Source organism: Palaemon carinicauda, chromosome 17 (genome assembly GCF_036898095.1).
Source record: "Palaemon carinicauda isolate YSFRI2023 chromosome 17, ASM3689809v2, whole genome shotgun sequence".
Lineage (NCBI taxonomy): Eukaryota > Metazoa > Arthropoda > Malacostraca > Decapoda > Palaemonidae > Palaemon > Palaemon carinicauda.
Window position 1 is genome coordinate 34,224,144 of NC_090741.1, and position 27,656 is coordinate 34,251,799.

Genomic DNA, 27,656 nt, shown 5'->3' on the forward strand with positions numbered 1-27,656 from the left:
ACAAATAAACCCAATATAGGAAGGTAAAATGGAATGAATGATAAATAATATTGAATGGGAATAAAAAATGAGAAAATAACACGGTAATAAAAAGAGTAATTGGGGAGAGAAACTCCTGCGCAGGGGGGGGGGATATATGCGCAGGTCGGAAACTGATGAAACGAACGTATGTACAAATGGGAAAGGAAATAACCAAACAAATAAACCCAATATAGGAAGGTAAAATGGAATGTAGGATAAATAATATTGAATGGGAATATAAAATGAGAAAATAATACGGTAATAAAAAGAGTAATTTGGGAGAGAAACTCCTGCGCAGGGGGGTTATATATGCGCAGGTCGGAAACTGGTGCGAACGGACGAACGTACAAATGGGTGCTAATGTTAGCAAGGAATGCTAACATTTGATTTACATCAGGTATGGAATGCTAACATTTAAACTACATCAGGCGTTGGCAGCACTGGTTACTGTATTACTACAAGAAATAACCTTTGAAACGGCTCCTCCCAAATATATCCAGTTATACTGTTTTGTATTTTCCTACGGTTATAATAAATACAAGAAGGAAATGTATAGAGAAGAAAAGGACTGATTTACGGTTATATATCGGTTCCCCAGTATGTTTTCCCCACCCAAAACCCCGAGTTCCCACTGGGGGTCCCCCATTATCGGAGGATATAGATGTATATATATTTCTGAAACTTAATTTGCGACGGGAAAGAGTGTTATTTTCGAAGGGAGCGTAATTTTTCCTATAAGAATAAGTAGTTGGAATCCTAGGTTACATTGCCATGGAATAAACTACAATGAAACCCAATTTTTTAACCAGAGGGACAACTTTTAGGAATTTGTCCCCAAATTTGGGAATATTTAGAAGTTTTGGGGGGACATTGGATATGGGAATTCCCTTACGTCTGGTAAATGTAAAACACTATCTAAATACTCATGAATAATTATTCAGTCTTCAATAAGATTTATAATTACAGTGAATGACTTAATTACGTTTTATTGTTTTCCTTTGGTATGACGTCCATTACAATTATAATTTTAATGATATATCTTTCAGAGCACAAACTGAAATCAGAACACAATTCCATCATTAATGAAATGAAATATACTGTTAGTTGTTTCACTAATAGAACAATTAGAAATAAATACAAAATAGATTATAATTACAGAATGTACAGGAGTACTCAATACAACATTTAATAGGTTATGGATTTAATTGTGTTGAAAAATGCCTGGAGAAATTACTTCTGGTCAGGGGAAGTTTTAGGGACCGTCTAAGGATGTCCTTGACAGTGTAAACCAAAGACTATATACTGACGGAAGATACGATTCAAGTGTTGGCTTTAATACCCCAACAACAACAACAAGATTGGAAGGCTGAGCCTAATAGCACTCAAAGGAGTGTGCTATGAAAAGATGCCAGATACTCCCATCCGAAACGAATGGCTCCATCTATTGATTGAGCGGTTAAACACTCAAGAGCCGTAATCCTTACGGGAATATAAGATGGAGTTCGATTGTAAATAATTTGCATTACTACGTCAGTATATTTTATTCTTATATTTATGACGTTCTTAAATTTTAGATAACTAAATTGTAATTTTATGAATAGGTACATTTATAGATTAAGAATACATATCCTTATGTTTCTCAGTCTGTTTTTTTCAGATTTTATTCAGAAACTTAATAGCTATGTCTTATAATTTAGTTGATTTCCCAGCAATTTCAAGTATTGTATATTACAATTCTTTTTAGATATTCTATACAATATCACGTTCGAATAAAGTAAAACATACTGTGTAACTGATTTGTTTAACTTAGTCATATGTGATGTGTAGGCATACATTTGATTACAATCTGTAGCCCATTGCAGAATGATATTAGGTGTATATAAAACACAATCGTCATTTTCTTTTATTGAAACGGAAATGCATGATGGACTCATGTAAACTCTTTAGTAATATAAACTAATAAATGTATAGATATACAAACAAAAGTAATAAAATAACTCACTAAATTGAATCACACATAAAAATAATCAAAAGGGGATGGAAATAGAAATAAGGTAGCATACAAGCCAACCAAAAATGAAAGCTAAATCCCACCAAAGGAACTTTAATAAATTATGCATAAGAAAAATAACAGTAAATAATATTGCGCATATAAAAATTGTAAAAAAAAAAAAAAAAAAAAAAAAAAAAAAAAAAAAAACATAAGCAAGCTAAAATTGCACCATGAATCACATGCAAATAAACTCTAATATAATTATAAATATGAGAAAACATAATACTAAAAAAGGATTTCTTCATGAATTGAATACATCGTGCAAACATAAGACAAAGCAATTATGCAAACATAGAAAGCACATACAGTAAACACACATTCAATGTTCATGAAAATAAAAATACAAACAAATACAGTTTACAAATACTGTAAAGTGTTAGTCTTTAATTAGGAAATCGAAAAAAAAAATAAGAAGACAAGGAACACTAACAAAATAATATGTTGAAGCGGTATACTCCTGTAATGCTACGCGGGTGTGCAAACATGCTGAAATATTCATACACATAAGTTAAATATAATACATACCACTAAACATGTTCCTAACGCCAAATATGTCAGCTCCTGAGAAATACATTATTTCAATAGCTTTATGACCAAATAGAAGAGTTTGAGAAAAGTGTATTACGGATGCATAGCCTTAATCTTATTATGTATCCATTATCAGTGGGGCTTACTCAATAGTAGCACATATGTCATGTATAATACTGTTAGTACTCACCGTTCTTTGTCCTCAGGGAACCTGTGAAACGCCTAATGAGGATCGGTTTCTTTTCGTTTATTGAAAAAAACACACTTGTGTGACTTATTCACTGTTGGCGCCATGATTTCGTTGTGTCAACTGTCAAATTCTGCATATAAACAAACAGACGACAAACGATGTATACCTACAACGCCATCTAAATTCTGAGCGGTCAAACTATTGCGGTCACTTTGAAGTTGCCAACTAGTGTATTAACGTTTTATTTTGAGCCTTCCTATCTTCCTTCAGTATATAGTCTTTGGTGTTAACTGTAACCAGACACAGAGAGAGGAAGTAGTAGTTAAGTGTCGTCTTTTAACTTGTGATCCTGCAAATAATGAAGGCTGGGTAAGGAGAGACACACTTGACAAGGTTTTAGTGTTTATTATGTTCTCGCGTTATTTTCTTTATTACTCAAAGTACTGGAGATTTGAATATCTTAAAGGTGCCGTAGGTTTCCATGATTTGATAGTAAACCACCGAATTTCTTTAAGGGTCTTTTATTGGCGAAGAAAATTTATAAAAGACATCTCCCAATGGTGACGATTTTAGCGTGTGGTGGTTATTCCCTTATTCAGTGAAAGGTTATTAAATGACATTGTTTCCAGGTGTGGCTTTAACTTTTCAGTTAACACTAGGATGGTGTATAATTATAGCTGTGTGGTTTGTTCCAATTAGGCACACTGTAATAACCTATTATCACATTTGTTATTATAATAATGAATTGAGATAATAGCAATGCCTGTAGCCGTAGACCGAGATTTTATAATCCAAATCAAATGTCGATAATATCTACTTTCTATGGATATTTTTGTTCCCGTGGTTAGAATAGAGGGTCGTATCATTTTAATATCTGCTCAATGTTTTATTGAAAAATGGCAGAACTTTCTTAATCACATACTTTGATTTAATCTGGCAAGAAATTTTATTTGAGATTATTTTTCACATTTTAAAAGTTGTGAATATGATGGTGTTGGTTAGATATTGTGGAAACTGTGTAATTTGGGCAAATTATTTGCATTGAAAAGGTTTCATTAGGAATCGAGAATTTCAAGTGGCGTGTGGGAAAGTTATTCGTTAGTCGACCAAAAATATATTTCATCGGACAAATCAACATTCACACAAACTTATTTTATTTTTACTAATACACAAAATAAATTTTATAACTCTTTATACACATACTGTATAAATATATATATATCATTCATTTGAATACAAATTCATACAATCCTTGAGACAAATATATACAATTATTTTGCTTTTAAGAAACAACCACCAATTAGGTCTCTCTCTCTCTCTCTCTCTCTCTCTCTCTCTCTCTCTCTCTCTCTCTCTCTCTCTCGTAGTAGTAGTAGTAGTAGTAGTAGTAGTAGTAGTCTACCCTATTTCCTATTATCAAGTTTTGCTAACCTTGATGTAGTTGATCGTTTCTAAGTTTGATATTTTCAAATACAGATATTCACCTGGACCTGACTGCAGGTGAACTTGTTACATATAATGATAGATATTATATTTTGAATGATTTATAAAAACTGAGAAATTTTTGTTATGGCTTTATCAAAATTACTTTCTCCAATACGTTCGTGCAATAAGAAGAAATGGCCGATCGCATCTTATAATCCCATATGAATTTATGTTTGAAACTCAGTTGAGGATTCAACCCCAAGTGATTCATATCTTTAATGGGGAAAAAGTATGGCTCTGAGCTGAAGCGTATTTTCAAAGTGAGAAGGACTACCATAGTCTCTTGATTGGGAACACAAGCGATTTACTATCGTGCAGAAATTCTTGTAAAATTCTCAAATCATGAGTACAATTGTTTACAATTATCAACTGAACGTTGATGTGAACTGGATTATGTAATATTTTTAAATGCTTTTTACCGAATGCAAACAAGACGAGAGAGAGAGAGAGAGAGAGAGAGAGAGCGAGCGAGCGCGTGCGAGTTCAAGCACCAGAGTTGCCAGGTCTTCTAAATGAGAAAAAGCCCAACTTATCAACCGCAGCTTTAAACGGCCAACCCATTAGTAGAAAAAGGCCAAAAATATAGTATTAAAAGCCCACTTTTTTCATGATATTACCAAAGGCCAACCAATTTAAAAAAAGACCAAATTTGAGCTAGTTTTTGGCCTAAGAAAGGCCAATCTGGCAACCCTGTCAAGCACTTTTCCTGGCCACTTTTTCGACCACCCGACAGAACTGGTTAAAAACGGTGCATATTTTTCCTTCATCTAAGGTCGGACTTACTCGTTGTCAGTTGTCAGAGAATTTTCAGAAAGTCCGTTTATTATCTGAATATGGGAAGTCTTATTCAGTAGTGAATACCAACAGTCTTCGTTCAGTATCACGGTAAACGGTTTTATTTATTTTGCATTAATCAATTTTGTTACTAAGTGGTGATCACCTTCAGGGTCGAAATTACTGCGACATTTTGATGAAAAAAAAAAACCTTGTCATTAAGAGTTTCTCATGCATTTGGTCCAATTAATAACCTTTACTTAATGGGCTTTTTTTCTGGCCTTGTCACACACACAGGACCCCTACGCCCTGCAGAGCTTAGAAGGTCACTTTATCGTGTACTTTCTTAGGCATTTTGCATATCACACTTTTCGTGTTTATTGTCAAATGCTTTCATTTTGAAGCCTAGGTACTATTAAGGATTAGTATTTATCCTCGCCTTAATTGCAATGAGATTACTGTTAGTTTTCATGTGTTGGTTCTGGAAGAATCGTAATACGTTAGGGTGAATTTCTTGTGTAATTTGATATTTGAGAAAATATTCTTTGGACAGCCTTTATTGATAAGACTTAATTTGTATTAAACAGTCATCAATATTCTTCTATCACTCACTAGTAAACAGGTGTAATCAAAGTATTAGTTAATGACTTGGACTCTTGCTGTAAGATTGGGGGTGGGTGTTCCAGAGTTTTTTTTTTTTTTTTTTTTTTTTTTTTGACCAGTCAGGCAAATATGGTTTTCAACATATTTGCTCTTCGTTCTCAGCGATCTTTTTTTTAGATCAGTTTTGTAATCTGAAAATAGGAAGCCTTATTTAGTTTAATGTAGAGGTAATAAGTTAATTTTGTTGTGAATTTATCAACTTTTGAATTAATAAATGGTGAATAGTTTCATGTGGAAATTTCCGAAGGCAATATCATTTTGATGAAATAAAGCTGGTTATTAGTGATGCACAAGATTGCATAAAGCGTCAATACTGTCTTTAATACTTAGTGGACGAAGCAACTTTAATCGAAGGCTTAACTATAAACTTTTATATGTGTAGCCTACTACATTTCATCTTTAACTAGTTTAGATTTTTGTTAATTTTACGGTCGTGGTAAATGGTAGTGTATATAAAAAGTTAGATACTTGGCATTAAGGTATTTTTTATGTAAGGAAAGAATTATCTTAATTGATCTACAATAATCAACAACGAAAGTATTTTTTTACTTTTCTAAGGATAGTTATAGAAGAGGAGTGCTTCTGTGAGAGTGTTAATTCTGAAAGTCTTTGTTGAGATGTGTTAACGGTTATACTCTTTCTGAGTGGAGATATCTTGACGTGGTGAAGGGGTCTGCGTATCGTCATGATGAACAAAGTTGTACTAGCCAGGGTCCCCTCATACTAGGTTGATTTGCTGTGAGCTATCAGACTAAAATCTCCCACCATGAAAAATGGCTAAATCCCAGACATGAGTTGATATGTCTGAAGCTTTTGTCCTGCAGTGGACAAGACACAGCTGAATTTGTTATAGTAAAAGTTATAATTTCGATCTAACTGCGTACAAAATTGGCTGTATACCGATACTGAGGTACTTAATTAATTTAATTTTCACATTTGGCAATATGGTACAAAACTAATCAAGTGTTCGTACCTAAGCATTGGCTCCACAACTGTGAATATAGCAGTGACACCCTGCAGTAGTGTTACTCTTTATTGGATTTTGCTGTTCAGGAACCAATTTCTAAAATACGTGTCTATATTAGATCATGTTATTTTCCAGGTGATGCAAGCAATCTGAAATGTGTTGCTCATGCAATAATCATGGCATTTCCTAAAACACAAATTGTCTTGTTTATAATAATGCTTTCTTTGTGGTTCAGAGTTTGGTTAGAGGTCTAGACTCTAGGCCGTACTGGCGATTATAAATAGCCTCTCGTATAGTTTGGCCAATAAATGATCTTTTAAAGCTTTTGTTTTGAAACCAAGGTACGATTTTGATTTTGAATTTATTACCGTTTTATATTCATTGTGATATTTACTATTATTTTTCCTATGTTGGTTGTAGAATCGTATTAGGTTGGCAGTAATTTATTAATAAATTCAAATTGGTTCTTCTTTGGATATTGTGTGGAGAGAAGTAACAATGATCTGCACCAGGTAAAGGTTAATTGGGAATAATAATCTTGCATTCATACCTCAGTTGATTAATTTCTTTCCCTTAACATCGATAGAAAGCAAGGCGAGTATTTTGCATTACTTGCTAAAGTTCACGATTTTTGCCTTTTCATTGCTTAATTTGCGGTATCTTCGGTCAAGTGAGTTCAATTGTCTTAAGTTATGTCTAGGTTACGTAAGCCAAGGTTTTGATGAGAACCAGACTTCTAGGAGCCTGGTGTGGACCATTTCATCAATTGCTAGCATCTTTGTGACCTTAGGATTAATCATGTTTTGTTCAATAGGGCTCGAATAAACGTGACTGTTCTAGCGCTTATGAGTTGGCTGTTTTGCAGTTGCTTTGCTTGGCTTGTGAACGTGGCCCTTCAATTCAAAGCAGTGATAGGCTTGGAATTTCTGATTAGCAGAATAAATCTCTCTCTCTCTCTCTCTCTCTCTCTCTCTCTCTCTCTCTCTCTCTCTCTCTCTCTCTCTCTCAAGAAAATATTTGCTAAAACACGAAGCTTATTCACTCTAAACCTATTCGAATAAACGATTTTTTCCCAAAATACCATCGCTGATCAAATTAATTTGAATGAAATAATTATATTAGTTAATTTTTCATAATCCAGTCGACAAACAACTGTAATCACCTCATTAGTTATGGCATAACTCTTATTATAAGTACTATTGGTTACTCGTCTGTCTTTTCGGTCTGCCAAGGTGGGAAGACGGAGAAACACGTTTTTGGTGTTACCGGAGAGGTCGGCTCATCAGTGAGGTACGCGCATGTGGGCGGAGCTATTGTGACGTCATTTATCGGCGATGGTGGCTGAGGTTTGACCTGACTAGACGTAGTCTTATTTGATATCTGTCACGTTCATTAACTTGCAGGAGCCATGCCTTCCACTTGTGCTGTATTTGGATGCCATAATAATACCAAAAAGACCATTAATATGGGCATTCGTTATTTTACTTTCCCAAAAGAAGAAAATACGAAGAAGAAATGGATGCACGCTTGCAAACGCGCAGACGATGTTAACTGGAAGGGTGCTCTAATTTGTTCAGTCCATTTTAAAGCAGAAGACTATGCTGATGATATGAAGTACCGACTTCTGGGAATTGAAAAATCAAAAAAATCAACGTGCTCTGAAGGAAGAGGCTATTCCATCACTCTATTTACCTAATGGTGAGTTACAAGTTGAGCAATTTGCCAAAAACCTGCATGATAAATTTCTTCCCTTCGACTATTTTCCTAAAATATTTTACTGGCTGTGACACCTAGATTACGAAAAGTAAATTACATTAGACTATCAAATTAAAGTCCTCTGTCGTTGTCTTTAAGTGATAATTAAATATATAGAAAATATTATGTTCTTTGTTCCTTAATTGATTGATTTGAGGTTTTCTGGCGTCCTGGCATCTAAGGTCATTGACGCCGAAATTAGAAATTGTTATGATTTCATAAAATCTAAATGCAACACTGTCTTTTCAGGTAAATGTGTATCTGAAAAGAAAGAGGAGAGATGTGCACAAGCCAAAAAGCGAGGACTGAAGAGGACAGCCCAGGAAATGCTATGTGAAATAGAGAATTCTCATTTAGATCTTCCAGGTCCAGAAGTCTCTGTTCAAGAAATTATTCCACAGCCTGAAGAAAGTTCCGAACAAAATAGAATTAAACAAGCAGAGGAAGTTGAAGAGCTGAAGAAAAAGATAGAACATTTGGAAAAGACCAATCAAGAACTCCTGAAACTGGTTAGTTTGGAAACGGAAGTGACAGAACCTAAGTTCACATTAACTGAAATAAACAAGCTATTTCAACCTGTGCTAAGTACAACACAGATAAAATCTCTTATAACTAATAAGTCTGTCAGTCAATGGAGCGATGAAGACATATCGTTAGCTTTCACTCTCAGAAGCATGAGCACCAAATGCTATTCATATTTGCGAACTAAAAAAGGATTTCCTCTGCCATCAAAAAGTACACTGAATAAACGAGCGCAAAATCTCAAATGTGAGCCGGGTATTTTGCATTCGGTTCTGTCACTGATGAAGGCAAAATCAGAAACAATGAGGAAAATTGAAAAACTTGCCGTTATTTCATTTGATGAAATGAATATTTCTAGTAAGTGGATTTATGACAAAGGGATGGATGTTTTGTATGAACCTCATGATAAAGTTCAAGTGGTATGTTAAGAGGTTTGACGGCAACCTGGAAGCAACCCATATACCACCAATATGATGACTCTAATGTGCATAAAAAACTGAATATCATTGTAAATGTTGAAAAGGCTGGATTTACCGTTGTGGCAATTGTCCATGATCTTGGACCTACTAATTTAAGGGTTTGGAAAGAATTCAGGATTGATCCCCTTAACCTAGAAAAAGTATTTTTTTTTTAAAAACCCATGTGCTGACAGGAATGTCTTCATATTTGCTGATGCTCCCCATATGATAAAGTTAATTAGAAATAGTTTTCTGGATCACGGTTTTATTATGGAAAATGGAAATAGCGTATCTGATGCCTGTGTCCGTGAAATGCTAATGAAAACCGTATCAGAGTATGCCTTAGCATATAAAATTAATAAAACACATATGAATGTAAGTGGCTTACAAAGACAGCGTGTAAAGTATGCTGCACAGCTACTTTCAAAGTCATGTGCTAAGGCATTGTATTTTTTAGGAGAAAGAGGCTTATTAGAGAGAAACAATTGGAAGGAAACTGCCGATTTTATAGATACAGTGAATGAATGGTTTGATGTCATGAATTCCTCTATGATGTTAGGAGACATAAAAGCCCGCAATGCATTTGGGAGAGATTTGGATAGCCAGAAAAGTGTTCTAAAAAGAATGATTGATGCTATGCTGGGAATGAGGGTAAAAAATCCGAAATTTAATTGCCTTTACAAATTCCAAAAAGGTGTGATATTATCTTGTCACTCAATGATTGGGCTATATAACATGCTATAACAGAGTCTTGACATTTCTTTTATTATGACAAGGAGATTGAATCAAGACTGTCTTGAAATTTTTTTGGATGTATTAGGCAGATGAGGGGTTCTCATGATCATCCCGATGCAGTTAACTTTAAGTACAGATTGAAAAACATTTTGCTAGGTAGGTATATTGAACTTGTTAGCGATAAGGCAAACTGCGAAAAAGGAAATGAAAACCTTGACCTGTTATCCCATGAAATGGTATCATCTGGATGTGATGGAAATGGACCTGATAAATCTTTCAATGACAGGGAACTGGCCTTAGAAATATGTATGACAAACATAATTTTTAGAGACCTAGAATTTGATTTGGGTCTTAAGAATGACAAAATGTTCCCAGAGGAAACAGAATTAGCCAAATGTCAGAAATCCAAAGACACCACAGGATCTGTTATCGAGGAAGAGTCCTTAAGATATATCGGTGGATATGTAGTGAAAAAGTTTTTGTTTAAATATCCTAATTTAGGGTATATTGTTGATAGCAAGACGTCAAAATATCAGTGTTTTTTAGAATGCATCGCCTCAACAACATTATCGACATAAGTAAAAAGAAACTAAGGACTTGCAGGAGTACAGTGAGAAAAACCATGAAAACAACAACTTAATTTTTCCTCCTGGGGTTCACATCTGGCTCGGTGAGAAACACACCCATGTTTATCATCTGAATTCCATCACTATTAAACTGTCATCTTTGTTCTGCTAATCTGTTAGGATTAAAATGAGAATTCATTGTGCCAAAACAACTTTCTCCATGTTAATCCTTAACTTGTTGTGTAGGATTTAGTACCAAGGACAACTTTCTCTACGATAATCTATACCTCTTTGGTCAAGGATAAGTGGCAGTCAATACATTACAGTATTTGTGTTCCCTTTTAAGATACATCTATACCCTATGACTATGTTTAGAAGCATCAAAATATTATTAAACATTGATGTATGGTCTGCCATAAGGATAATCTTTACTTTAATAAAAAAATAAAAATAAAATATTAAGAAGTATTTTTATTTTGGAAAGGTATCCTTGCATCGTGTTACTACGTATACCTGTCAGTCAATGCTGTCAAGGGAGACGATACGAGGTGTGACGTCATGCGCAGACGGAACGTATTTTCGCTAGCTGATGAGCCGACCTCTCCAATTAAAGGACCTTGGTGTTACCTAAATGTTAAGATCATTGTTAACCTACTTTTTGAGTTATTTTAATGCCTAATACCTTCGTTGGCAAATTATCTCTGGCATTGATTTGGGAAGCAAAACTGGTTATAATTAATAGTCTTTTCAGTGCAGAAAATCTCTGTTAATGATCTGTGAACTGCGAAATTTACTTGTTACTTGTTTTGGGTTTAAATCCAACCCCCTACTGAAGTCGAGTGAACTACTACTCGGACGGGTCCATATTAATCATCTAACGAAACATTTTCATTATAACTTTATACAATTCTTTGATTGTAGCATCTTCCAAATCATACGATCTTGTGAAAAGTAATGTCTTTAGTTTCTTTTTAAATTCAATTGCTCCCTTTAGGTCCTTCATTTCAGTTGGCAGTTTATTATAATGTCTAGGCGCACAGTAGCTAAAAGCCCTTTCACCAAATTTGTGTTCATGATTTTAAGCAGAAGTGAAGTGGGTCCCGATTTAAACTATTAATGCTTTAGTTTTGGTCCGTATGTGAGACTGTTTTTTCCTATCTTGATAGTTGAATTGTGTATCATCTCGCAGATGGAATTGGGAGTGAAATTTTGTCTCATTTATTTTTGTAACTTACTAAGAAAAAAAAAGTTAAATATGTATGTGTGTGTACGTATGTATATATACAGTACCAACTCCTAGCAAGTTTGAATCCATATTGCGTGCTTCATTATTTGACTATCGTAATAAGTTGCAACATTTGCAACAAGGTTGTTACTTTGTAGGGGTAAGGGGTGTTGCGGGTGGCTTGTTTTTTTTTTTTTTTTGGGGGGGGGGCGTGTTACTGAGGAGTAGTCAGTGTGTGAAAGGAAAATGTTTTTGGAAGATATAACTTAGGAATCAAATTCATATACATTATAAAAATTATCAGTTGTGATATATATATATATATATATATATATATATATATATATATATATATATATATATATATATATATATATATATATATATATGTATGTATATATATTTATGTATATATATACATATATATGTGTGTATATATATATGTATATATATACACACACATATATATGTATATATATATATATATATGATATATATATATATATATGATATATATATATATATATATATATATATATATATATATATATTATAATACAATATATATTGGTAACCCTAAATTTAGCTTTTGTGTTCTTAATAGTGCCCACGTTTATTGAATTGTGCTTTAACCTTTTTCATTTATTTATTTACTATGAGTATTAGCTCAAAGCAAATATACAGTACATAGTTTTCTTAACCATATTGTTATATTAGGTTACTTACTTTACTTTAAGGGCTGTTTTCATGGTCCTATCACACAAGGGAACACTTGAGCCCTACAGGAACTACAAGATCTGTTTGCCATATACATTATTAATAATAAAAACTAATAACATGAGGGACTTTCACAAAAACCTAGATGATTTGATGGGATTAAAGAAAAAACGTCTTGCCTGATAATGTCTGTGCAGAGAAATTTTCTATATTCTTCAATGAAAAATTTGATAAAATTTATATAGGTTTCCCCCCAAAATCACTTGGAAGGACAGTCAGTTATGCCAGTGAAGGAGGGTAAGAAGTTGATAAAATTTTAGGAAATAAATATGTGCGACTTGTTAAAGGTTATGAGAGAGATGAAGAATACATATTGTGGAAACGACCCTTTCCCGAACAGCTCAATAAGTGAAGCTCCAAACAAGCAAGTTGTATATAATATTTACTTGAATATAATTCACCTAAGTATATCACAATCCTGTTTTCCTAGCTGTGAAAAAAAAACTGCGTTGATCAAACCAATATACAAAGGAAAAGGTGATGTAAACGAACTAAGTTCATATAGGCCCATTTCAAATTTATCCTACATGTCGAAGTTTATTGAAAAAATCATAAGTGAGCAATTATGGGCGCATATTGATGAGTTAGAGGTATTCCCGGAAAATCAATCGGCCTACAGAGCTAATCACTCTACAGAAACTACCTTATGCTCAATAATGAATAATATGATAGGTCTCCTTGATGAGGGAAAGTGTGGAATATTGATTATTTTATGTTAGAGCTTAGTGCTGCTTTCGATACTGTTGTGTACGTGTACTTACTTGACAACTTAAAATCTATTGGAGTGACTGAGGAAGCACTGGAATTTTTGCGAAGTTACTTAGTGAACAGGAAGACTATTGTAGAAGTTTCTGGAAACCGATCCTGATCCTGTGAGAGAATTCTTATGGAAGGTGTACCACAGGGTAGTGTTCTTTGCCCCTATCTTGTTCAACATATATAATATCGAGCTATCACACATCTTGAAAAAACAAAAAGTGGGCTTTAAACTATATGCAGATGATACTCTGTTCTACCTTTCAATTTCAACAACACAAGATACAAGAAGAAAATTGATCAGATAATGACTGAAATAAAAACATGGATGCAGAGGAAAAAGCTTAAATTAAATTATATTAAAACAGAATGTATGCTTTTTGGCACAAAGGTGGCTTTGAAGAATTACCAGTTAATTCAAAGTATAAAAATTGGTGACGCTGATGTTGGGATTGTGCCTGTTGTGAAAAATTTGGGTGTACTGATAGATTGTAATTTGTCAAAGAGGGACCAAATAGTGAACACAGTGAAAGTGTGTAACTATCACCTGAGAAACATAGCATTTATTAGAAAATATTTAACAGAGGGCAGTACAAATATTTTAGTGATGAGTCACGTAATATCAAGGCTTGATTATTGCAATTCTCTGTACTATGAATTGCCCAATACACTACTAAGAAAGCTTCAAAATGTGCAAAACCGGGCGGCTAGACTGATAAAAGGCATTAAACTACGGGAGAGAATAACTCCTGCACTGATCGATCTACATTGGTTACCTGTTAAGGCTAGAATTGAATTTAAGATTTGCTTGTTGACTCACAAAGCACTTACAAGTGATAAGCCTAAATATCTTCGTGATTGCTTGGTCCCCTACTTTCAAGCTACCAGCGCTACTGTAAGAGTTAGGGCACAGTGTAAAATCCGGACGTCGGATGCCGTTCGGGAGAATAGAAAACCGCTTGTATCACCGGTAAAGGCGCCATGATACACCACTTTTTTGACACTGGTAATTTTCACTGATACTTTGTTATTTACTGAATAAATGTTCGAAAAATATTGGTTTATTTTCATTTTATTGAGAATAATCTCAATCGGACGTCAACATCTACACTATTTAACTGCCCGCTATTTTACCCTAACCTAATGATCACACCTTATTATGGGGAAAATGACACTCATCAATTATAAGTGTCAAACATAGATCAAACACTTCATACCTAAATCTTTGAATTTTCTACCAGCCAGTAATTACCATTTGTAATATGTTATAGTATTTGTCAATACTTTTTACCGTAACACAGCCGGGTAAATTCTTATCTGCGACTGCTGATTGGCGACGTCCGGCTTTTATCCTAACAGGGTAAAATAGCGGACAGTTAAATAGTGTAATGTTGACGTCCGATTGAGATTCTCAATAACGTGAAAATGAACCAATATTTTTCGAACATTTATTCAGAAAATAACAAAATATCAGTGAACATTACCAGTCACAAAAGAGGTGTATTTTCGCGTCTTTCCCGGTGATACAAGCGATTTTCTGTTCTCCCGGATGGCATCCGACGTCGGGATTTTACACTGTGCCAAGAGTTCGACATGCTGATGACCCACATAGACTATTCGAAATTAGTGTGAATCGTGCAATAGGAGGAAGAACGTTCAGTTACGCTGCACAGAGACTCTTCAACGACCTTCCACTTGATGTCAAGAATAGCAAAAATGTGGCAGCTTTCAAGGAAAACCTGAAGACTTTTCTTTTTAGAAAGTGTTATAATAGTGGCCTGAAAACTATTAAGCCTGAATACAAATGCTAGCGAAATAACTGATAAGATACAGAGCAAAATATTAACTGGAAAGAGATTATTTTCACACACCAATGCCTGCCTGAACAGACTTTTAGTGTCTGATGGAGGGTGAGAAATAAACCCGTAAAAGTAAAGTAAGTATTAGGTATTTATCGTATCATACATCGTATTCAGTGTTTATTGTCAAATCCACATATTATCGAAGCACTCGGGAAACGAAAAAGTCTTCAGTGTCTTCTTGAAAACCTTAATATCGTCAGTCTTTCGAATGGCTAGTGGGTGCTTATTGTATAGTCATGGGGCCGCTTATTTGAAAGCTATAGAACCTACAGTAAAGGTTTAAATGCCGATCATGAATGGCAGAGGCGAGGGACTGTGGCATGGCCCTATCGAGCAGGACAATGCCCTAGAGACTGACCATATATACATATGATCAGCACCCAAGCACCCTCAGGCAATGGCTGTTGATGACTCGCCAGATAGACCTATAGGCTCCCCCAAACACCTCATCTTTAGCTCACAAAGATGGTGAGGTTGCAGCGACCAAAGGAAATTTACATGTCTCTTGGTTCCATTAACTTTAATCTTATCTATCTATTCTCGTGTCAGCACAATTTGTTGGCTGCACAGTATGTAGCAATTCTCTTAAATACTTTGGACGTCCGGTTCTCTTAACTTGAAGAGTCTATTCTAGCTTAAATAGGCAGCCAATGTAAATAAGTATAGGAGGGAGTTTTTCTTGGGGTGGGACACCTTTTTATCAATCATGTTATGATTATTATGTTTTGTATTCATTTGATATCGTAACAGAGCGAGTTTCAATAGTCAATTCCGGAAATATTACAGGACGTATCATAGTCTCAGTTTGCCTTACTTCTGGAGTGACGTAATTATGACGTCATGATAACGTAACACCACTGACATTGACGAGTGGACTTGTCCAGTGTAGGTCAATTCCAGGGAAGCCAAGCAATCGTTTAGCGGTTGTCCAAAGCTATTTCGGTTTGGTTTTGGAAAGAGACAGATTCGACCGGCGTTATCCTTATTAGCCGAACTTACAACTAAAGGTAGTAGGTAGTAGGTTGGCCAAGGCACCAGCCGCCCGTTGAAATACTACCGCCAGAGAGTTATGGGGTCCTTTGACTGGCCAGACAGTACTACGTTGGATCCTTCTCATTGGTTACGGTTCTTTCTCTTTGCCTACACATACGCCGAATAGTCTGGCCTATTCTTAACAGATTCTCCTCTGTCCTCACACACCTGACAACACCGAGGTTACTAAACAATTCTTCTTCGCTCAAGGGGTTAACTACTGCACTGTATTTGTTCTGTGGCTACTTTCCTCTTAGTAAGGGTAGAAGAGACTCTTTAGCTATGGTAAGCAGCTCTTCTAGGAGAAGGACACTCCAAAATCAAACCATTGTTCTCTAGTCTTGGGTAGTGCCATAGCCTCTGTACCATGGTCTTCCACTGTCTTGGGTTAGAGTTCTCTTGCTTGAGGGTACAATCAGGCACACTATTCTATTTAATTTCTCTTCCTCTTGTTTTGTTAAAGTTTTCATAGTTTATATAGGAAATTTTTCAATATTAAACTTACCCGATAATCATGTAGCTGTCAACTCCGTTGCCCGACAGAAATCTAAGGAGGGATACGCCAGCTATCACAATACTAGAAGGGGGTGTACTAACCAGCGCCACCTGTGGCCAGGTACTCAAGTACTTCTTGTTGACACCTCCTCAATTATTCCTCTGTCGTGCCTCCGGCTAGACGTTCTGGGATACGCTTATGGTCTTCGAGTTTATTCTCGCTTATTTGGTGATGTATTCTCTTTGATTTACGGCTGTCGCATTACTAGAAACCTTCTGATATTAGCTAGATAGCTTTTATTTAATTCAGTTTAACGGTTAACGAATTTTTGCTTGTTTTTTGGATCTCCCTTTGACTTCTCTTGAAAACAAAATGTCTGACATTTCGCAAGCCCCCTCCCATAGACGTTGTAGGTCTTGCAATAGACGTATTCCGAAGGCCTCGGTAGATCCTCACACCGCTTGTTCTGACTGTAGGGACAGACCCTGTCAGTTAGAAAATCGATGTGAGGAATGCGCCGGACTTTCGGAATTGGATTTTGTCCGACTTTTAAAGTATTCTTCTAAGTTAGAGAGAATTAGAGCTAGGAGGAGTTCTTCTCACTCTTCTTTATTTTCCTCATCTCATGATCCCCTTCCTGATCCTACCCCTGTAGTGGCTACCCCCGATCCTACTGTGTGCCCTCCGCCTGATATGTCAGTGGTTTTACGCACTATTCAGGCTTTAGGCGATAAGGTAGAGTCAGTGGTAAGTGACCATAAGTCTCTGATGGCCGAAGTGAAAGAGTTGAAGGCCAAGAGTGCAGTGGGTGAAGTTAGTGCCAGTGCTGTGACGAGTGCTAGTGTCGGTGCAGTGCCTTGTACTAGTGTTAGTGCCAGTGTGGTGCGTGGGGATTTTTCTGTGCGAGCCAGTCGTTCTCCCAGTCCGGGACCTCTTGCAAGCTCCCAAGCCCAGGGGAGAAGCAATGTCGAAGGGCATAAGGGTTCGGCAGGCCTTGTTAGGCGCACAGAATTATCCTCAGTGGTTGCGGGCGTGTCTTCCACAGACCGTCACTCCCACTTGCAGACGATTGAGCCCGTCTTCCGCTCGTCCGCTGATCTTCTCTCGGGGAAGAAACGTTGGTCTCAGGTCTCTAGACCGCTTAAACGCAGAGTCCAGCCCTCGAGTGCTCAGCCAGGTTGCAGTCGTTGGCTCAGCTCTGACTCGCCTCAGTCATCTAGCGACTGTACTCCGCCCAAGAGGAGTAAGGTACAACAGAGCTGCACCGGTGGTGCAACCACTGTTATGGCTTTACCTCAGTCTGCTACTGTCTCTGCTGATCCCAAGTGGTCTATGCTTCAGTCCATGCAAGCTCAGCTTTCGGACCTGATGCGTGAGTGTCGTGCTGAGAGTGTTGCACCTCCTGCACCTGTGGTGCACCAACCTCCTGCACCCGTTCAGCCTGTGCTGCACCCGCCTGCACCGGTGGTGCACCAACCTCCTGCACCCGTTCAGCCTGTGCTGCACCCGCCTGCACCGGTGGTGCACCAACCTCCTGCTCCCGTTCAGCCTATGCTGCACCCGCCTGCACCGGTGGTGCACCAACCTCCTGCACCCGTTCAGCCTGTGCTGCACCCGCCTGCACTCGCTGCACCCAGTCGCAGCTCCATCTGCCAGGCGTACGATGTTGAACCACTTTCTGTGTTCACTGTTCCCAGTGTTGTTCAGCATCAGCCTTCTTTAAGGCAACCTTCGGTTTGGGATCAGGAGGATTACTCCACTCTTCCTCCTCCTCCCCTGGCTGCTCCACCGGCGGTGCAACTCTCGGTGGAGGTACAACAACCTCTTCCACCTGTGAGTCAGTCTCCTCAGCTGCTGCACCGAGCTCTACCCATGCACCCTGATCCTGCTCCTCAGACATCTCTGCTTGCGGGAACTTTACCTTGTTCTGCACAGCCTCGGTCTCTTCACGCTCCACTCATACCACAGGAACAGGAACAGGAACTTGCTGCACCTCCTCCTTCCACCTCTGTTGTTGTTCCTGCTCGTTCTGACTCTGCGGTTCAGCATTCGTATCCGATCCCGTCGCCTCATTCTGGGGTTGAGGTTTCGGATGATGAGGAGGCACACCTTGATCCCTCTTCGGACGTGGACGAATCCAAGCTCTCTCCACAGTCTCTTGATTTTCGCAAGGTCTTGGCTCTTCTCAGGGAGGTTTATCCAGACCATTTTGTCTCAGCTATTCCCCGCTCTCCACCATCTGAGTTTTCGCTGGGAGTGCAACAAGCTCAGTCTTCCTATACCAAGCTTGTCCTAGCTAGATCCTCCAAGAGGGCTTTTAGGATCTTAGGGGAGTGGCTGCAGTCTAAGCAACTTCTTGGCAAGACTTCCTTCATGTTCCCTCCAACGAAGCTCACTTCGAAAGCGAGCGTTTGGTATGCCACAGGGGAAGCACCAGGCTTGGGAGTACCTGCCTCTGCCCAGGCTGACTTCTCAAGTCTGGTAGACTCGCCTCGAAGATCTGCTATGAGACGCTCAAAAGTGTGTTGGACCTTCTCAGACCTGGATCACTTGCTTAAAGGGGTGTTTAGAGCTTTTGAAATGTTTAATTTTCTCGACTGGTGCCTGGGGGCCCTCAGCAAGAAAACCTCTCATACGGACAAAGATTCTGCCATGCTGTTTATGTCCTGTATGGATAAGGCCATCAGAGATGGATCGGGCGAGCTAGCGTCCTTGTTTGTATCAGGGGTGTTGAAGAAAAGAGAACAGCTGTGTTCTTTCCTTTCCGCCAGCATTACCCCTTGCCAACGGTCACAACTTCTGTTCGCTCCTCTTTCGAAGTTTATTTTTCCCGAAGAGCTCATTAAAGATTTGTCTGCTGCCTTGATACAGAAGGACACGCACGATCTTGTAGCTTCTTCGGCTCGTAAGTCTAAGGCTTCCACCTCAGTCCCTAAGACTTACCGCTCTCCAGTGGCTGATACCCCTGCGACTAGATTCATACCGCCCTTTCGTGGTAGAGCCCCCAGCCGAGGAAGCTCCCGTCCAGACTCTTACAGAGGCAAGTCCAGGAAAGGATCCAAGCCATCCAAAGGAAAACACTGACTCTCCGCTTCTCCAGACGACAGTAGGAGCCAGACTCAAGACCTTCTGGCGAGCTTGGGAGATGAGAGGTGCAGACGCACAGTCTGTCAGTTGGCTGAGGTTCGGTTACAGGATTCCATTCTACCTTCAACCACCTCTGACCACTTCGCCCATCAACCTCTCTCCCAACTACAAAGAGGAGGACAAGAGACTAGCTTTGCACCAGGAGGTGTCGCTTCTTGTGCAGAAGAAGGCTGTGGTTATAGTCCGGGACCATCAATCCCCGGGCTTCTACAACCGTCTCTTTCTTGTGGCCAAGAAGACAGGAGGTTGGAGACCTGTGCTGGACGTCAGCGCTCTCAACGAGTATGTCACCAAGCTGACGTTCACGATGGAGACGACCAAGTCGGTCTTAGCAGCGGTCAGACAGGAGGACTGGATGGTCTCATTGGACTTGAAAGATGCTTATTTTCACGTTCCGATTCATCCAGACTCCCAACCTTTCCTAAGATTCGTTTTCGGAAAGGTCGTCTACCAATTCCAAGCCCTGTGTTTTGGCCTAAGCACAGCTCCTATGGTCTTTACCCTTCTGATGAGGAATGTAGCCAAATTCCTTCACTTGTCAAACATCAGAGCCTCCCTCTACCTAGACGACTGGCTGTTGAGAGCCTCCTCGAGTCGTCGTTGTCTGGAGAATCTTCATTGGACTTTAGACCTTATCAGAGACCTGGGTCTATTAGTCAATTTGGAAAAATCTCAACTCATTCCCTCACAATCCATCGTGTATCTGGGAATGGAGATTCAGAGTCAGAGTTTTCGGGCTTTTCCATCGGCCCCCAGGATAAGCCAAGCCCTAGAGTGCATCATGAGCATGCTGAAGAGGAGCAGTTGCTCAGTGAGACAGTGGATGAGTCTCACAGGGACTCTCTCGTCCCTAGCCCTGTTTGTCGAGCTGGGCAGACTCCACCTCCGCCCTCTTCAATTCCACCTAGCAGCTCATTGGGACAAGAGTTCGACTCTAGAAGCAATCTCTATCCCTATCAACCAAGAGATGAAGACCACTCTCCTGTGGTGGAAGCACAACCTCCTTCTCAGAGAGGGTCTATCCTTGGCCATTCAGACCCCCAATCTTCATCTCTTCTCAGATGCATCGGACTCGGGCTGGGGTGCAACCTTGGACGGAAAGGAATGCTCCGGAATGTGGAACGAGGAACAACGATCTCTCCACATCAACTGCAAGGAACTGCTGGCAGTTCATCTAGCCCTGTTGAACTTCAAGTCCCTCCTGCTAGGCAAAGTGGTGGAGGTGAACTCGGACAACACCACAGCCTTGGCTTACATCTCCAAGCAAGGAGGGACCCATTCGAGGAGCCTTTACGAGATCGCAAGGGACCTCCTCATTTGGTCAAGAAGTCTAAACCTCTCTCTAGTCACGAGGTTCATCCAGGGCAATATGAACGTGTCAGCAGATCGTCTGAGCAGAAGGAATCAGGTCATTCCCACGGAATGGACCCTCCACAAGAGTGTGTGCAACAGACTTTGGACCTTGTGGGGTCAACCTACCATAGATCTGTTTGCCACCTCCATGACCAAGAGACTTCCTCTGTTTTGTTCTCCTGTTCCAGACCCTGCAGCAGTTCATGTGGATGCCTTTCTACTGAACTGGTCCCATCTCGACCTGTACGCATTCCCTCCGTTCAAGATAATCAACAAGGTTCTGCAGAAATTCGTCTCGCACGAAGGGACACGGCTGACGCTGGTTGCTCCCCTTTGGCCTGCAAGAGAATGGTTCACAGAGGTACTACAATGGCTAGTAGACTTCCCCAGGACTCTACCTCTAAGAGTGGACCTTCTACGTCAACCTCACGTAGACAGGTTACATCCAAACCTCCACGCTCTTCAACTGACTGCCTTCAGACTGTCGAAAGATTCGCTAGAGCTCGAGGCTTTTCGAAGGAGGCAGCCAGGGCTATTGCCAGAGCAAGAAGGGTTTCCACTCGTAGGGTCTACCAGTCTAAGTGGGAGGTCTTCCGAAGCTGGTGTAGAACCAATTCGATATCCTCTACCAATACCTCTGTGACCCAAATAGCTGACTTCCTGCTTCATCTTAGGAATGAGAGATCCCTTTCAGCTCCTACGATTAAGGGATATAGGAGTATGTTGGCCTCAGTTCTCCGCCATAGAGGTTTGGACCTGTCTTCCAACAAGGACCTTCAAGACATTCTTAAATCTTTTGAGACGTCTAAAGATCGTCGTCTTTCCACTCCAGGCTGGAATCTAGACGTAGTCTTAAGGTTCCTTATGACATCTAGGATACGAACCTCTCCAGTCAGCTTCATTCAAGGACCTTACCCTCAAGACCCTTTTTCTCGTTTGCCTGGCAACAGCTAAGAGAGTCAGTGAGGTTCATGCCTTCAGCAAGAACATTGGTTTCACGACCGAGTCTGCTACATGTTCTTTCCAGCTTGGATTCCTAGCAAAGAACGAACTTCCTTCACGTCCTTGGCCTAGATCGTTCGAGATACCTAGCCTTTCCAACATGGTAGGTAACGAACTTGAGAGAGTTCTTTGCCCTGTCAGAGCTCTCAAATATTATCTCAAGAGGTCTAAACCTCTCCGAGGACAGTCAGAAGCCTTATGGTGTGCCATCAGGAAACCCTCGAGACCCATGTCCAAGAATGGGCTTTCGTATTATATAAGGCTTCTGATCAGAGAAGCACATTCTCACTTAAAGGAGGAAGACCTTGCATTGCTGAAGGTAAGGACCCACGAAGTAAGAGCCGTAGCTACTTCGATGGCCTTTAATAAAAACCGTTCTCTGCAGAGTGTAATGGATGCAACCTATTGGAGGAGCAAGTCAGTGTTTGCATCATTTTATCTGAAAGATGTCCAGTCTCTTTACGAGAACTGCTACACCCTGGGACCATTCGTAGCAGCGAGTGCAGTAGTAGGTGAGGGCTCAGCCACTACATTCCCTTAATCCCATAACCTTTTTAACTTTTCTCTTGAATTCTTTTATTGTTGTTTTTATGGTTGTTACGGTAGGCTAAGAAGCCTTCCGCATCCTTTTGATTTGGCGGGTGGTCAATTCATTCTTGAGAAGCGCCTAGGTTAAAGGTTGTGTAGAGGTCCTTTAGTAGGGGTTGCAACCCTATATACTTTAGCACCTTGGGTTGATTCAGCCTCCAAGAGGAACGCTGCGCTCAGTAAGGAAGACGAACTTAAAAAAGAGGCAGAGTAACGGTTCAATTCGACTTCCTTACCAGGTACTTATTATTTCATTTGTTATTGGAGATAACTGTTATATGAAATTTGGGGATACTTGGCTATCCTTTAATCTTGTACACTGGTTTTCACCCACCCCCCTGGGTGTGAATCAGCTACATGATTATCGGGTAAGTTTAATATTGAAAAATGTTATTTTCATTAGTAAAATAAATTTTTGAATATACTTACTCGATAATCATGATTTAATTGACCCTCCCTTCCTCCCCATAGAGAACCAGTGGGACCGAGGAATAATTGAGGTGGTGTCAACAAGAAGTACTTGAGTACCTGGCCACAGGTGGCGCTGGTTAGTACACCCCCTTCTAGTATTGTGATAGCTGGCGTATCCCTCCTTAGATTTCTGTCGGGCAACGGAGTTGACAGCTACATGATTATCGGGTAAGTATATTCAAAAATTTATTTTACTAATGAAAATAACATATTTATTTTAATGTTACTCTTCTTAAAATATTTTATTTTTCCTTCTTTCCTTTCCTTACTGGGCTATTTTCCCTGTTGGGGCCCCTGGGCTTATAGCATTTTGCTTTTCCAGCTAGGGTTGTAGCTTAGCAAATAATAATAATAATAATAATAATAAAGTTTATTTGATTTTGAGATCACCTGGAGAAACACAATCCCAAATTTTCTCACCTGAAGATCCGCCACCCTGAGAAAGGATCTTTAGGTGATAGTTCAAAGATTAATAAAACATTTAATCATGAAATCAAAGTAATCTATTGAAACATACGATAATACCCAAAATGTGAAATCTTTAATATGGATATTGTGCAACGATATGTTCACATTACTTCTCTAAACAACTTTTAAGAAATTTCTGTCCCATGAATTACTGCAGGTAGGAGTTTAATAATTCTTGCAGCCACGCATTGTAGATTTCTTTTGTAGATTTCTTTTTCTTTAGTAATCCCAAGACCGCCTAACGTTACTAGATTTGCTTAGAAGTATGAAACACAGTTCCCACCGAAAAGCCTTTTTTTCAGATAGGTTCACTTGACGTCTTGTTTTTGTTCCTCCAATTCGTTCAGTCCTGGGGTACATGTTATGAAGTATGAACTCACTTCTGCAGTCACAGTCTATAACTATAACTATGGCTATAACTATAAATTTTATACTGTAGTACAACAGTCTTTGTGATTTGTGAAATTTTACTTAAATTTTAAATAGTTACGTATGACAAAAACTCTTCAGTAGTTATGATCCTCAGTGTGCTAGTTGCTCCTCATTTGTACCCAATAGTTTGAGGTGTGGTGTTTTTTGTCACCTTGATTAATACAACCAATGAATTATGACTTGTTCAACAAATAAACCTCTTGTAATTGTTCGGGCTATCGTGGATATCTTATAACTAAATAGTTTATTATGCCTGGCACTAAACTCAGCTTTTGACATTAGATAGTCAACTAGTAATAAGCGTCTTAAGCTTGGAAAGTGTCAAACTATTTTGGGGAAAATTTAGTTTAAGTACAGTAGGAGAAAGTGTAAATGTTGCTAAAATGTCTTTTAAATTCTTTCCAGATTTGTGCTCCAGTTGCCTTGTACGGTATTCATGACACTGAGGACTAAAAAGGGACACAAAGGCTGTCGTGCAACAGGTTGAGAAATTGCAAGACCTTGAATCCTTTATCTAACCTATGAGACAAGTTAAGTATGATATCATCAAAGATGAACTGATGGTGTAAACTGTTTGAATAGTGAAATCTTCGTTTATAGGAGAAAGGTTGGATTTGAGGCATTTAGTGTTGATATGAAGTTGCTCAATTACGTACAGAACAATATCAGATTATGCAGAGTAAATAAAAAAATATCTTAAGATCTTTTTATTTCTAGAAATTGGTGTTCCATTCCGTGAGATTTTTTTTTCTTGATTTAAATCCGAAGTGATAGGACTCGTAGGATTCTCTTAAGCTGTTTGATCAAACTATCTTGAATTTGTCTTGCTTCATTATTTTTTCTACCAATTCCTGGTAGTTGGCAAGCTTTGATTAAATCAATTCATTTTTATAAAAAGAAAAATTTAAACGCAGGTATAGTTTAATTCCAGATCTCCATTTAGACATTGAATATTAGTCACCTACTTCTTTTGGACAAAACTTAAGTTTATTTATTTGCAAAATAATCTTAGGAAAAAATTAGTTAGGTACAATAGGCAAAAGCAAAAAAATCTGTTGAAATGTCCTTTTCAATTCTTTCCACATTTGTGTTTCAGTTTGCTTGACTATGAAGCCTGAAGGACATGCAGACGCTGTTGTTCCTATAAGTTGAGGAATTGTCTCCTGTCTTCTGCATGAGTCGAGTTAAGTATGACATCTTCAATTATCTAATACCGTCATCATCGTTTGGATGGTGAAACTTGTTTGAAAGTTGTTTGCTTTTTAGAACCTAGGTTAGATTTTGTGGCATTTAGTACGGGGGTGAAGTTACAAGATTGCAGACATCGAATATTAGACTAGACTGAGTAAATGTCTGCTATTGAAGATTTGGTATTTGTAGATATTGGTTTTTCCTTTTAGTGAGATTTTTTTTATTTTTAAGAAATGGCGTCTTTAGTTTAAAATTTAAGTGGTAGGACTCACTCAAACTATATTGCATCAAACTTTCATATTTTTTTTCTGAATGATTTTTCTTTTTCGTTAATCCCGTTAGTTAGAAAGCTTAGATTAAATTGTTTTTTTTTTTTTGTTAAAATGGTTTTAAACTCAAATAAGGAGTTTAGTTCTATACCTCTGTTTAGGTGTCAAATAAGTCAGCTACTTATAAATGTTTTAGATAAAAAACTTAAATCAACTAATTTTTTTTTTTTTTTTTTTTTTTTTTTTTTTTTTTTTTTGCAAACGTGTTCTGGTCAGTGTGTGTGAAGCTGTAAATGAGTAAGTTGAATTGTTATCGTAAGTGAGTAGTGATATCAGTGTGCCATGTGCGGTGCACTGTAGACGCTAATTCAACCTATAGTCCATTTCTTTTAGCGATGCAGATTTGCACCGACTCGCAGCGGTGCCCTTTTAGCTCGGAAAAGTTTCCTGATCGCTGATTGGTTGGACGAGATCATTCTAACCAATGAGTAATCAGGAAACTTTCCGAGCTAAAAGGGCACCACTGCGAGTCGGTGCAAATCTGCCTCGATAAAGGAAATGGACTTTAGTTCAATTTTTTTAGAAAAGAATTTCCTACTCATATTTGTGTGAATTATCTGTTGAAAACTTGACATAGGAACTCGAGCACATCTTTTTATCAGTTCTTAAGATATCCTAGATTATTTGGATCCTGAAATGTTTTAATTTCTTCATCAAAATATGAAAATATTCTGGTCTTTAGAATATCAGAATTTTTGTTGCTTAAATTATCCTAATCGATTTAGAGCTTGAAATATCTTGTTTCTGGGTGCTTAAAATATCCTACTTTTGGGGGCTTAAAATATCCTACTTTTGGGGGCTTAAAATATCCTACTTTTGGGAGTTTAAAATATCCTACTTTTGGGGGTTTAAAATATCCTACTTTTGGGGGCTTAAAATATCCTACTTTTGGGGGCTTAAAATATCCTACTTTTGGGGCTTAAAATATCCTATTTTTGGGGCTTAAAATATCCTATTTTTGGGGCTTAAAATATCCTACTTATGGGGCTTAAAATATCCTACTTTTGGGGTTTAAGATATCCTACTTTTGGGGTTTAAGATATCCTACTTTTGGGGCTTAAAATATCCTACTTTTGGGGCTTAAAATATCCTACTTATGGGGCTTAAAATATCCTACTTTTGGGGTTTAAAATATCCTACTTTTGGGGTTTAAAATATCCTACTTTAGGGGCTTAAAATATCCTACTTTTGGGGCTTAAAATATCCTACTTTTGGGGCTTAAAATATCCTACTTTTGGGGGCTCAAAATATCCTACTTTTGGGGGCTCAAAATATCCTATTTGGGGGGGCTTAAAATATCCTAATTTTTGGGGCTTAAAATATCTTATTTGGGGGGGGGGGCTTAAAATATCTTATTTGGGGGGGGGGGGGGGGCTTGAAATATCCAGCCTTTGTGAATTTGTTGTATCCTACTTTGGGGGCTTAAGATATCCTAATTTTTCTATTGAACTGATTTATTATACTTATATTATTGCTTAAAATTGACTAAAAACGGAACTAAATTTGTATTTTATAAATCTTGATTAGCAATTTTTTGTGAGTTCCTATTAACATCTTTGACTTTCAGGTTAATGTGGCCTTCTTCTTGGATGCTTAAAACCATTTAACCAAAAGGAGGATGCACATTCAGTCTGTCCTGGATTAATTGACTCTCTTGATAAAGTCCTTCAGTTGGAGAAGACCAAGTGAAACTTTTGGAACACGTTTTTGCGCATTTGGAGGAATGCCCAATTTTTTTTTTGTTTTTTTTTACAATGAGTATTTAAGCATCTAGTTCAAGTATAGTATTTGTCAATTTTGACTTTCAAGA

General features: G+C 38.2%; 1 long non-coding RNA gene across 1 annotated transcript; it reads left to right on the plus strand.

Annotated features, from left to right (window-relative positions):
- The first annotated feature begins 3,077 nt into the window (after positions 1 to 3,077).
- LOC137656026 (uncharacterized) lies at positions 3,078 to 25,948 on the plus strand. The gene is made up of 3 exons (XR_011046915.1): positions 3,078 to 3,161; positions 24,732 to 24,856; positions 25,423 to 25,948. It is a non-coding gene; the product is annotated as an uncharacterized lncRNA (long non-coding RNA).
- The last annotated feature ends 1,708 nt before the right edge of the window (positions 25,949 to 27,656 follow it).